Below are 13,162 nucleotides of genomic sequence, written 5' to 3'. Positions count from 1 at the left end.
CTACTTCGCCGATGCTCCACTTCATGGCGAGAGAACATTTCGGCGCCGTTATCGGATGAGCCGAAAGCTCTTCCTCAGGATTGTGAATTCCATCCGGGAGTTCGACAACTACTTCAAGTGCAAGATGGATTGCACTGGCGCTCTTGGATTCACCTCCATCCAGAAGTGCACGACAGCGATGAGGATGCTTGCATATGGAGCTCCCAGTGATTCACTCGACGACTATGGGCGCATGGCCGAGTCCACCAGCATAGAGTGTTTCTACAAGTTCTGTCGGGCAGTGGTGGCAGTGTTTGGGCCACAATACTTGAGAACACCCAATGCGGAAGACACTGCTCGGATCCTAGCCCAAAATGCAGCAAGAGGATTTCCTGGGATGCTTGGAAGCATCGACTACATGCATTGGAAATGGAAGAACTGCCCATTTGGTTGGCAGGGGATGTACAAAGGCGCCAAAGGCGGTTGCAGTGTGGTGCTTGAGGCGGTAGCCACACAGGACCTCTGGATTTGGCACTCCTTCTTTGGTATGCCAGGAACTCACAATGACATCAACGTGCTGCAGTGCTCTCCTGTTTTTGCCAAGCTCGTTGAGGGCCATTCTCCTCCGGTGAACTTCGAGATCAATGGGCACCAATACAACAAGGGGTACTATCTAGCTGACGGCGTCTATCCGAGATGGTCGACATTTGTGAAGACGATCTCAAACCCTGTGGCAGGAGGCAAGAACGCCTGGTTTGCGAAGCTTTAGGAGGCTTGCAGGAAGGATGTCGAGCGGGCATTTGGTGTGCTCCAATCTCGATTTGCTATTGTTCGGTACCCCGCTCAGACCTGGTCCAAAGATCAAATGTGGGAGATTATGACTTGCTGTGTCATCTTGCACAACATGATCATCGAGAGCGAGCAAGAAGACCCAGTGTTTGACACTGAACCATACTACAGGCAGGGTCCTCTAGCCGAAGTTGATCACCAGCTACCGGCAACTTGGACTGCCTATCTCAGTATGCGTCAGGAGATCCGAGACCCACAGGTCCATCATCAAGTGCAGAAAGATCTGATTGAGCACCTATGAAGGCTCAAGGGGGACGCCGTGTGATGAAATACGAGTTTTTATTTGTTGAACTATGTAATTTGTATTGAACTATTTGTTGTTGTGCTATTTTGTTGAAGTATTTGATTTTTCTGTGATGAAATATGTGATAAGAAATAATTATGTTGATAATTGAACGCCGAGACACGGCGAAACCACGCCGAATATGGGCCTATTCTCCCCGTATGGGCCCTTTATTCGTCGAAATTGGGCTGCAAAGTTGGCCAATTTCGGCGCCTGGGGTGACGACTGGGCGCAAAACCGCCCCCAGCGCCGAGTGTATCGCCGGCTCGCCCCCAGAGGGCGATTTTTATGCGTCCTGAGGGGGCCAACGGCTGAAGATGCCCTTAGCAGGAGACTGTGTGTGGACTGTGGAGTACTTCATAACTGAGCCAACGACATAAATGGGCTGCAGAATACAAAGTCGGCCCGTGTAAAAAGGCTAAGCTTTGCGTGTGGGCTGAAAGTGTTAAGTATTGGCTCTAAAAAAAAAGTATTGCTGTTCTATGTCGCAAAAAAAGTGTTGACATTCTAGCTTTCTTTTTCTGAAAAAGATATCCTCGAAAAAAGGTTCAGACTCTGATATGTTTAGTGATTCTCGGAAGAAATATACTACTAGTTTTAGTACTTCACGAAGCCTTGTAAACAAAGTTTCAATCGAACCGCTGGAGAAAAATGGGAGCAAATGCATGGTATTGCATGACTAGATGCTGCATCGACGTTGGTTACCCACTGTGGACAAGTACAAAAATCATGAACATCAACTAAGGCCCAGTTTGCAATTGTGCCAAAACTTCACGTCCCTGAGGCTTGACAACTCTTCTCAAATACCTCGCTCGTCGCAAGTCGCAACTCAAGCAACCATCACAACACTGTATAAACCAAATGAAAAATGGGCGAAACAAAAAGGATCAAAAGAAAGGGAGAGAAACGGGGTAGCCCACTTGGCATCTCACCTCAAAAAAATGCCACTCCGTTAGCTAGCTGCCACTACATGGTAAGCACGTTCTAGGGAAGAGTTGTGCCGCCATGGTATTGTTGCCCTTGGTTGTAGTCGTCTTGGACACCTTACTTTGGCCACTCATCTCCTTACGCTCTGCCGCCCGGCCCTACATTCTTCGCAGGGCCAGCAAACCGGAGAGGAACCATACATCTACCACTCCAACATTACCATACCACGGACGAACATGTCTACCCAGGGATCTGAAAAACTGGAATGATGAGATTGAGGATTTACGGGAGGAGGATCTTCAATAACGGTCAGAAGTAAAGATCATCGGTAAGTATGCCATCATTATGGCATACATTCTAGTAGTTGGTTTGAAAGGCATCTGGGCCTGGCGCTTTTGTGGGCCACGACTCATCCTACTCTATGGCTTCATCTCCAATCTGACGAAAAGAGATTTTCACGCTCCAACCGCCGGCTCAATCATGCAGGCTATCGTGTTAGTGCTTCATGTTTAGTTCTCTCGTACACTCAATTCCCTTTTTTTGATTGAACTCAAGAGAGAACCAAGCGGTGCGGGGTGGCCGGGAAATTGTCTGCAAGCTCGCCTACTTGCGGCGTTTGAAGCATAGTCTCGGTAGGCCAAGAAGTGAAGAAGGTGCATAAGTTCTTATATATAAGAAAACCACCATGCACAAACTATTGATAAAAGTTCTAATAAGATCTACTAATTTTACTAAACTATAAGGTTCAATTTCATTGGTTGCATCTATAAATTATGAAAAGTAAGTTTTCCATTTATAGAAAAGAGTTTCTTTTGTTGTCTCCAGAGTTTATGGAACACCATATTCTAGGAGCACAAGTTACGTTATTGAAAATGCGTTCCTCTAGCAATCCCGGTTTGAGCATTCCATTCCCCTTTTCAAACCCCACTTCTTTTCATATAACAGTCCTTGATCGATGGGAGAACAATATCCATTTCAAAACATTTCTAACGGATTCCTTGGTTCGAACCGACGAAGTAATGCCATTGTAGCTTTTGCGATAAATCCCAACTATTCAAATGAAAGTGTTATTGTTTTTGTTTGAAAAAGGAGGTCTCCTGATGAAATGATACATAAAGTCATTTCACGATACAATTTAGGGACCAATGGTCACCATATACTTTATTTATGATTATATCAATTTTCCAAAAGAACTAGGAGAGGTGAAGGCTTTTCCCACACCCCTTTAGGCAATTGGAAAAAAAGATAGGGTCGACATTGGTAGGATAATGAACACCGCATAAGAACCATAGAACAAGAGCTTGCCTTCCGAGTACAATCACCTACTCAAATCCTCCATCGACTTCCTTCCAATCCTTAATATGCGGCTTGTGGTAATGGATCAGGATGTTGAGGTATCGAAAAACAAGAGTGTTATACTTAACAAACAAATCCAAGAAAGCTAGCCACCCTCTCGAACCCGGGTGAACAAAAGTGTGAGCATGTAAAACCTCGTTGCACCCTTGATGACTGGACATGTCGTTTACACAAACTTGCATCGGAAGGAAACATATTTGATTGTCTCATCCTTACGGCAGAAACAACACTTAAATTACTAGGGAAATTGCATGTGTTCGGTTGTTCTAAGTTAGGATCACGCCTTTGTGGATGCAAAGAAAAAAAACCTTGATTGTAAGGGCACCTTCATATTTCAAATTTGTTTAATATTCATGGCATGATCATAAGAATGGGACAAGTGCATGGGAAAGAGGGCTATAGACGGAAGGAGGGGCATAGTGCATACATGATGTTGTTAAGCGGAACAAGACTGTCATACAATATGTTGAATTGGATGGGGTTTGAGTAAGGCGGCGGGGTTGTCTAGCACCACCACAATGGTGATGTTCACCACGCCCATCAAAGCCATCGTTTTCCACCCACCCGATCGTGCCTACCAATTGAAGAGGGACATAGTGGCTCGAGATTAAGAGTCTTGGTTAGGGGTGGACTAACGAGCAGCTCGGCTCGTTAAGCTCGTACTCGTTAAGCTCGTGCTCGTTAAGGCTTGGCTCATTAAGCTCGTTAAGATTAACGAGCAGAAAACCCTGCTCGGCTCGGCTTGTTTGAAGCTCGTTAAGCTCGTGAGCGCTTGTTAACAGATTATAATGTTTTACGATATAAAGGATGAATGTGTAGGTGTGGTTTTCAAGATGAAATATGATGACTATAAAAAGAAATGCAGTAGTTTGTTGTCTCATAGGTCGATTAGATTGAATAGATGGGCTGAGGTGCTATAAAAGTTTGTCACGTAAAATGAAAATATGTGTTGTGTTGTTACTAACGAGCTTAACCAGCTACTCGTGAAACTCGTTAGCTCGCTCGTTAAACTCGTTAAGCTTAACGAGCTGAAATCAATGATTGGCTCTGTTCATTAAGAAGCGAGCTACGAGCTTAACGAGCCGAACTATCGAGCGCTCATTAAGCTCGCGAGTTACGAGCTTTTGGTCCAACCCTAGTCTTGGTATATGTGAAGGCGTGGCTAGATCGGTGGGCACAACACGGTGGGACCTTTTAGGGGAAGCAAGGAAGGAAACACGGGGTGGAGGGAGCAAACAATTGAAGTTGGTGAGAGACTTTAAAGACTGTAGAGAGGCGAAGCACGGATGACATGAGCGCCACGACAGCCGACTAGAGAGCCCTGAGTTGTACATCAAAAGAAAGTTCATGTGTTTATGCATTCAAAAAAATGTGTATGTATATATAGAAAAATTGTTCATGTTTATCAACAATAAATACATGTGTGTCTATCAAAAGATATGTTCATGTGCCGCAAGAAAAAATGCCCACGTCTTTCAAGAGAAGTGGTCGTGTATGTATCTTGTAAGAAACTTCATGTGCTTATTTTCAAAAACTTCATGTGTCGCTCCATTGATTTGCGTAGGAGAACTAAAAATATCTTTCTTATAAAAAACTCAGAAGATATGGTATTTTTTATGCGAGCTTCCCTGAAGCTGAGGTTACCCGAAATTTTCTCCAAAAACATATGTATTTGCACATGAAACTATAATAGAAGTATATATTCCCGAAGCATAACTACTACATAGAAGTAGAAGAACCGATGGAGCGGCTGCAACCCAACGGCTAGACGAGACGCGTCGAATATATGGATGGCTAGTTTGGAATCTCCATCGAGCCTGCCTCATACCACGAGCTGGTACAAGGATTGAACGTTCGCCTCGTGACTGTGCAGTGACCCGTCCCGTCGCCACTCTCCGTGCCCCTTCGCAATAAAAACCTCCAGTCCTTTGGGCAACGACACGGCTGGCTCCATTGAAGACCTCGCCCACCCAGTTTCTTGAAGGACCCCCCGCTTGTGTTTGTGCTGGGAAGACGGAGAAAGAGCACTAGGGTTCCACTGAGCCGAAGAGACCGGGTTAATAGCCCGATCTCTAAAATCCGTCTTATACATCCGGGCAGGTCACCTGGTCATTGCCCGGTCACGATTTTTGATTCAGACGGACCCCTCAAATGGCCCTTAAACGTTCGGGTTGACCGGCATCCCCCTCGCTACTGCTCGTCTGCATGTTGAGCGCCGTGGCGCAGCCACTGGCCTAGCGTGGTGGGTAAAAAAGGAGAAGAGAGGGAAAGAGAGCGGTGTGGTGGGTGGTGGGTCCATTTGTTCGGATGAAAGACGGGTCATCATCTGCATGTAATGGACACAGCAGGACACGGGGACGTAGCAAACGTCCGGTTTGTGTCCACTTTGGACCCAAATCACGACCAAATTTGATCGAGAGATGGGGTCAAAGGGACCAAAAAATGGGATGGGGTATGTGTTTGGGTCACATTTTCTGTCTGTTTGCTTCAAAGTGTGGACACACACACAGATAAAATGGGATCTAGCGTTGGAGTTGGCCTGAGCCGGCCAAATTCACTGTTCTGACCCTTATGCAAAAGTTTACCACGATTTGACCATATTCGTAAAAAAGTTTGAATCTGACCATTTTTCTACCATCATAGACGTTGGCAGTAGGCTTTTGGTCAACATAATGACGTGGCAATGATTGGCAAGTGGCGACCTAGGCCGAAGTAAATGCTATAAATAATGTGGATCGCCCAGTAGTACTAAACTGCTTCGATGGCTGGCTGGTTAGGGCGTGCACGTTAGCGACCATAGGTCTTTGGTTTGATATTTGCCAAGGACAAATATTTTTTGTTAATTTTTTTTGCCCAATCTCTCTACTAATAAACCACGCATTGCTTCTGGTAGTACGTCGTCGGAATTTATGCAGAAAAGCCCCTTCGGTTTTGAGAATTCAACCCGCACTCCTCTTTTAAGTGGCTAAACTGAGCAAACATTTCGTTTTTACAAAAAAGACCCTGCATTTTAGAGGATTCAACCCACGATTTTTTTCCTTTTGTGGCTAATTTGAGCAGGGTCAACTCATCAGGGTCTCCTCCCCGATCGATCCAGATCGAGGCGGTCAATGAGCGTGCGGGGCGGCAGGCGGATCTCCTGCTCGATCCAGTCGAGTGAGGTCTGCGGAGAGTGATGGCTGACGGGCTGGACGCGCGGAACTTCCGAGGCGGCCGGATCCAGGCGAGCGGCGGCGGGACTAACAAGGCATCGGGGTTCTCCCGGGCGGCACCACGGTTGCTCCGGCGTGCTCCTGAAAGAAAAGGAGGGAGGACGAGAGAGAGGGAGAGAGAAAACCGGGAGGAAGGAGAGAAACGAGGGGGAGGCACGGCAGGAGGCTGTGCTGTTGGTTTCTCCGATGAAGAGGAGATAGGGCGCGGACGTTCGCGGGAGTGGGCGGCGTTTGGCAAAGGAGGCGCTGGTCGGGGAGCGCATGGTGCGGGACTCCCAGGGCGAGATGGACGAGGACAAGGATGGTCTGGTGCGCTGCTGGTGCGGGGAGGGCAGGGGAGAGGGACGACTGCTCTGTATGTTGTGCGCCGCTGATGTGCTCCTGTTAGTTGCATATTATACTGCTGCTTTCTTGTTGTTTGTTGATTGATGCTGATACTGCTACTACTTTGATGCAGCTGCTGCTAATCTCATGTGGAGGACAAGCAGGGGCGGACGGCGAGTGAGGGGAGGATTTATCTGGGACCTGAATTTGACAGGTAAAAGCTGGTTTGTTTGCTGCTGGCTGGCTTAGTGTGATGCTATATTGCGTTATGGAGAGGTACAAAGGTTACATACAGGACCATGCATGAACGTTTCATCTATTGGATTTTTGGGTAAGATATTGATTCCTCGACCCCCTTCCTATGATTCATGATTGGCAATTAATCCTGGGCTATGGAACTACAATGTCTACTCGGTAAGTTCCCTTACCACTGTATCTTTTTTATGCCAACAAGAATTCTTTTCACAAGCAAAGCCAGCATTCGAGTGTGTGCAGAGATGTCTCAAAAGGATAATAGCTCAGTCCTGAGCTATACATTTGATGGAATCGTCTAAATGTTTTGGACTTATAAAATTACAATGTAGAATTGGCTTTCATCTTGCTAATTCAAATTTACTTACTTTTTAAACTCTATAATAACTCTAAACAACATATGTTGAACAATGTTTTCCAAGAAACTGGTCTTATAGAGTTGGAATGTTACACTTCACTGTAATTGCTTTACCGAATATGCAGACTAAGAAAATTTCTATTTCTTGTGTCAGGCAAGTGGGTGAGCTCTCACATCCCTCTCCGTCTCCTTTGATTGGTTGCAGATTTCTTCGAAGAACATGAGCTTTGTATGTTGATTGCCCCCGTGTACTAGTTACTTCTAATTTCTTCTGTATCGTGTATATGCCAATTGTTTTTCTGTACCTGTGCACAGCTATTGTGCTCTAGCACCAATATATATTTTTTGGATTAATAATTGCAGCCTATCATTAAGTTGCCGCAAAACTATAACCAATGTCAAAATCCTTATTTTAGTCAGGACAATTAACTATTGAAAAACCAAAAGTAGCTGCATTAATTCAGTATTTGACAAGGTAATGCCATCATTCAGTATTTGGAGTAGATGCTACAGTTATAATGAAACATCAGGATTCTTGTACTTGTATCCTGTATACACTAACTATTTTAGATACCTGATACTGCAGCTACAGTATGAAGTCTCAAAATAAAAAGAAACATAACATTAAGTTGTTCTCTAGCAATGCACAAGGAAACTGGGAAGCACATAGATGTAGCTGGCAGTAACTCAAAACTGCAGATGATCGCACTGAAGGAAATATGCCCTAGAGGCAATAATAAAGTTATTATTTATTTCCTTATAATCATGATAAATGTTTATTATTCATGCTAGAATTGTATTAACCGGAAACATAATACATGTGTGAATACATAGACAAACAAAGTGTCACTAGTATGCCTCTACTTGACTAGCTCGTTAATCAAAGATGGTTATGTTTCCTAACCATGAACAAAGAGTTGTTATTTGATTAACGGGATCACATCATTAAGAGAATGATCTGATTGACATGACCCATTCCATTAGCTTAGCACCCGATCGTTTAGTATGTTGCTATTGCTTTCTTCATGACTTATACATGTTCCTATAACTATGAGATTATGCAACTCCCGTTTACCGGAGGAACACTTTGGGTACTACCAAACGTCACAACGTAACTGGGTGATTATAAAGGAGTACTACAGGTGTCTCCAAAGGTACATGTTGGGTTGGCGTATTTCGAGATTAGGTTTTGTCACTCCGATTGTCGGAGAGGTATCTCTGGGCCCTCTCGGTGATGCACATCACTTAAGCCTTGCAAGCATTGCAACTAAATGAGTTAGTTGCGGGATGATGTATTACAGAACGAGTAAAGAGACTTGCCGGTAACGAGATTGAACTAGGTATTGGAATACCGACGATCGAATCTCGGGCAAGTAACATACCGATGGCAAAGGGAACAACGTATGTTGTTATGCGGTCTGACCGATAAAGATCTTCATAGAATATGTAGGAGCCAATATGGGCATCCAGGTCCCGCTATTGGTTATTGACCGGAGACGTGTCTCGGTCATGTCTACATTGTTCTCGAACCCGTAGGGTCCGCACGCTTAAGGTTACGATGACAGTTATATTTTGAGTTTATGCATTTTGATGTACCAAAGGTTGTTCGGAGTCCCGGATGTGATCACGGACATGACGAGGAGTCTCGAAATGGTCGAGACATAAAGATTTATATATTGGAAGCCTATGTTTGGACATCGGAAGTGTTCCGGGTGAAATCGGGATTTTACCGGAGTACCGGGAGGTTACCGGAACCCCCCGGGAGCCATATGGGCCTTAATGGGCTTTAGTGGAAAGGAGAAAGGGGCAGCCCAAGGTGGCCGGCCCCCCTCTCTCTCTTTCCCCCTCGGGGAATCCTAGTCCAACTAGGATTGGGGGGGGGAGTCCTACTCCCGGTAGGAGTAGGACTCCTCCTGCGCCCTCCTCCTGGCCGGCGGCCCCCTCCCCCTTGGCTCCTTTATATACTGAGGCAGAGGCACCCCAGAAACAGACAAGTTGATCCACGTGATCTATTCCTTAGCCGTGTGCGGCGCCCCAGCCACCATAGTCCTCGATAATATTGTAGCGGTGCTTAGGCGAAGCCCTGCTGCTGTAGTGCATCAAGATCGTCACCACGCCGTCGTGCTGATGGAACTCTTCCCCGACACTTTGCTGGATCGGAGTCCGGGGATCGTCATCGAGCTGAACGTGTGCTAGAACTCGGAGGTGCCGTAGTTTCGGTGCTTGATCGGTCGGACCGTGAAGACGTACGACTACATCAACCAAACGCTTCCGTTGTCGATCTACTAGGTATGTAGATCACACTCCCCCCTCTCGTTGCTATGCATCACATGATCTTGCGTGTGCATAGGAATTTTTTTGAAATTACTACGAAACCCAACACGCACTGGTAGAAAAGACTTAAATTAACAGTTCAAGCACATATCTTGGTTTCTCCCTGTAGTCTGAAGAAAAGCTCCAACACACAATGAAACGGCAACAAAGAAGAAGCCAATAATTAACCTTTCCTAAATAGAAAAACAAACTGTTCTCAGGGTCCAATCTAAGTTTCTGAGATGCAATATGGAAGATGCCACATCCTCACAGATCTTCATCTCAACAACATGTATATAACCTCCTTCAGAAACTTGAACATTGATCTATAGAAAACCCATTTATTCTCTGATCATTTGTTTAGCTGATCTTTTGCATTTTGCAAATACATACAGTTCTCGCTAAATTTGAAAATGTCGTTTTCTTCGCCCGTTGCAACGCACGGGCATGTTTGCTACATATACTACAACTTAAATAAATTATGTTCTTTTAAGCACGACTGCTATATTTTAAATCATTAGGATATGAATTGATCCAAAATGCATACTGCATCTTTTTGGTTCTGTAATTTTGGGTGTTAGGTGGCATAAGTAGTGCCCCTGTTAGTTTGTCAGGTTCAGCTAAAATACTTTTAAGAAGGGATGATGCAATCTTGTACTTAATTCAGAAGCTCTCCCTTTTCACTGTTAAGATCGCCACTCTTTCCTATATATTACGCAGCTACACATATTATTGCATTTATCCCTTTATTCAAGACAAGCATGCAACAATACACTTAATTATGAACAGAGCAACAAATACCACACATGCTTTAGTTTTCAGGACAGGCTACAATATTTCTGAGATGGGATGCATGTGAGTTGTTGATGTAGAAGACTGTTGGATTTCTGAGTTCAGTCATTTCAGTTTTAGGTTCTTATGGTTGATACTGAACTACGAAAATGGAAGATTGTGCTTCATTGATTTGACAGTTGAGTTCTATCAAAATTAATTAGTTTTCCTTTGGAACCCCTGTTGGAATGTAAATCTATGTGAAACTTAGAGTGCCTCTACTCTGTATATATATATATATATATATATATATATATATATATATATATATATATATATATATATATATATCATTTAGCTCTTTGAATAATGCACATACGGCATGATCTATCCTAACATGTTGTTTTGTGTCAACCAGGGAGTTGTGAGGTGACACTTTGGTAAATCTTGATACCATTCTGTCTGTCAACTCTTTCTGGGCGAGTTCCGAAAGAAATGGATATTTTCTTTAATTGGAATAGGCATTCATATCTGACAAAGGTACCCGCACAAGGTTATCTAATACAACCTGCACAGAGTGTCTCTGCTTTGGGTGTTTGCAGGACAAGCAATTATAATAAGTGTTTCTGCCGTGGGTGTTTGCTGGGTGAGCGATTATAGCCAGTGTCTCTGCCGTGGTTTGGTTGATGGGCGAGCGGCAATGCCAGAGGGAGAAGCGACGACCATATTGTGGTCATGACTACCTTGCAATAAAGCGATGTATGTTAATTGTGTTTAGCACATTCTAATTTTGTTTGGCATGGGATGGATGTTGTTAATCTCAGTATTGTAACATGCCTAAATGTCATATTATGCTCTCCCTTCTGTCCTTTTGTTGTTTGCTTTGCCACTTTGCGACAGTGCTATCACATGCATCCAGATTGCACATAATCTAGTAGAAACTCATATCTTTCTACTGAACTGAGATAGGTAAATCCATATTATTTTTTCAAAAGAAAGGGCAAGCTCCTAGGAGGATTAAAAAAATCACATGATAGGTTATTCTTCTACATGGCAATAATTCATGAAATTCAGGTCATCTGGACCACGGTTGGGTATGGCTGGTTATGTGACATCACTTCTTGAATTATCAGTTTCATACTATTTGGAATGTTTAGAGAATACATTGTGCAAAATTCTACATGGCCTAAAAATAAAGTAAAAAAACAACCGTGGCAACACATGGGCAAATTTACTCATATAATTGATGTGTTGTTCAGTGTGAAAAAGATGTTGTTTCTGATTTATTATACTCATATTGGACTCGGCAAGAGTCGATAGAAGTAGTTATGTTCTATTTATGTTTATGTGATACATCCTATATATGAACCGATTCTATATTTTCAGTATTTCATTTATTTATTGTCATTCTTTAATACTGTGTTATGCTTGATCTTCGTCTTTTTTATAGAATGTTACAACAACATCATCCCGTTGCAACGCACAGGCACCTTTACTAGTAACAATGAAAAAATAGCCTAAATTGATGTTACACACGGATTACTATCAAAAAAACATTTTTTACCATGTAAATATCATTTACAAGGAAAGTTTTTCTTTAGGAATGACATGAGATGATCTTTTCTAAATACAATCACAGGATGCATGTTTCCTTATGTGCAAGATATGGTGGCATCTCGATTCAACATCTTCAAGGTCCATTGGTTACCGTGCCACAATTGTGTTAACTAATATGCTACCATCGAGTGAATGTTACAATGTCATTTAAAGTGTGGGTACATATGACATGACACATGTTTGTGTCGTGAACAAAAAAAATATAGAATTTGATTCAAATATTCACATAAATTATAAAAACACATACATGAATATTAACTAGATTGCACACATGTTGAAATGGTAAGTGCACATATATGTGAGAGTGATACACAAAACATTTTTTAACACAAGTGATCCAGACGTAGTTTTACTGTGGTAAAGAAAATAAAGAAAAAGAAAAACATTTCTTATGTCTTACCCATATCATGTACATAAGGAAACACACATGGTGTGATTGTATTTAGGAAGGAGAGAAGATATTTTCCTATCATTCCTTAAAAACACACTTTCCTATAAATGGTAAGCAATTATTTTTGACAATACTCCATATATAACATTAATTAGATTAGTTTTTTCATTTTTATTGAGCAAAAGAAATAAACATATTTTTTCCTTGGCATCATGTGATTGTATTTAGGAAAGAGAGAAGATATTTTCCTACCATTCCTTAAAAACACACACTTTCCTTTAAATGATAAGCGATTTTTTTGACAATAATCCATATCTAACATCAATTAGGCTAGTTAGTTTTTTCATTTTTACTAAGCGTAGGACACAATTGTGGCATGGTAACCGATGGACCGTGAAGATGTTGAATGAAGATGCCATCATATCTTGCACATAAGGAAGCATACATCCTGTGATTGTATTTAGAAAATAGAAAAGATCTTCTCCTGTCATTCCTTATAAATGCTATTTACATGGTCAAAAGAATGTTTT

The sequence above is a fragment of the Triticum urartu genome, chromosome 1A (assembly GCF_056163025.1).
Source record: "Triticum urartu cultivar PI428250 chromosome 1A, HENAU_Tu73, whole genome shotgun sequence".
Lineage (NCBI taxonomy): Eukaryota > Viridiplantae > Streptophyta > Magnoliopsida > Poales > Poaceae > Triticum > Triticum urartu.
Note: the sequence above shows the minus strand (reverse complement) of the source record.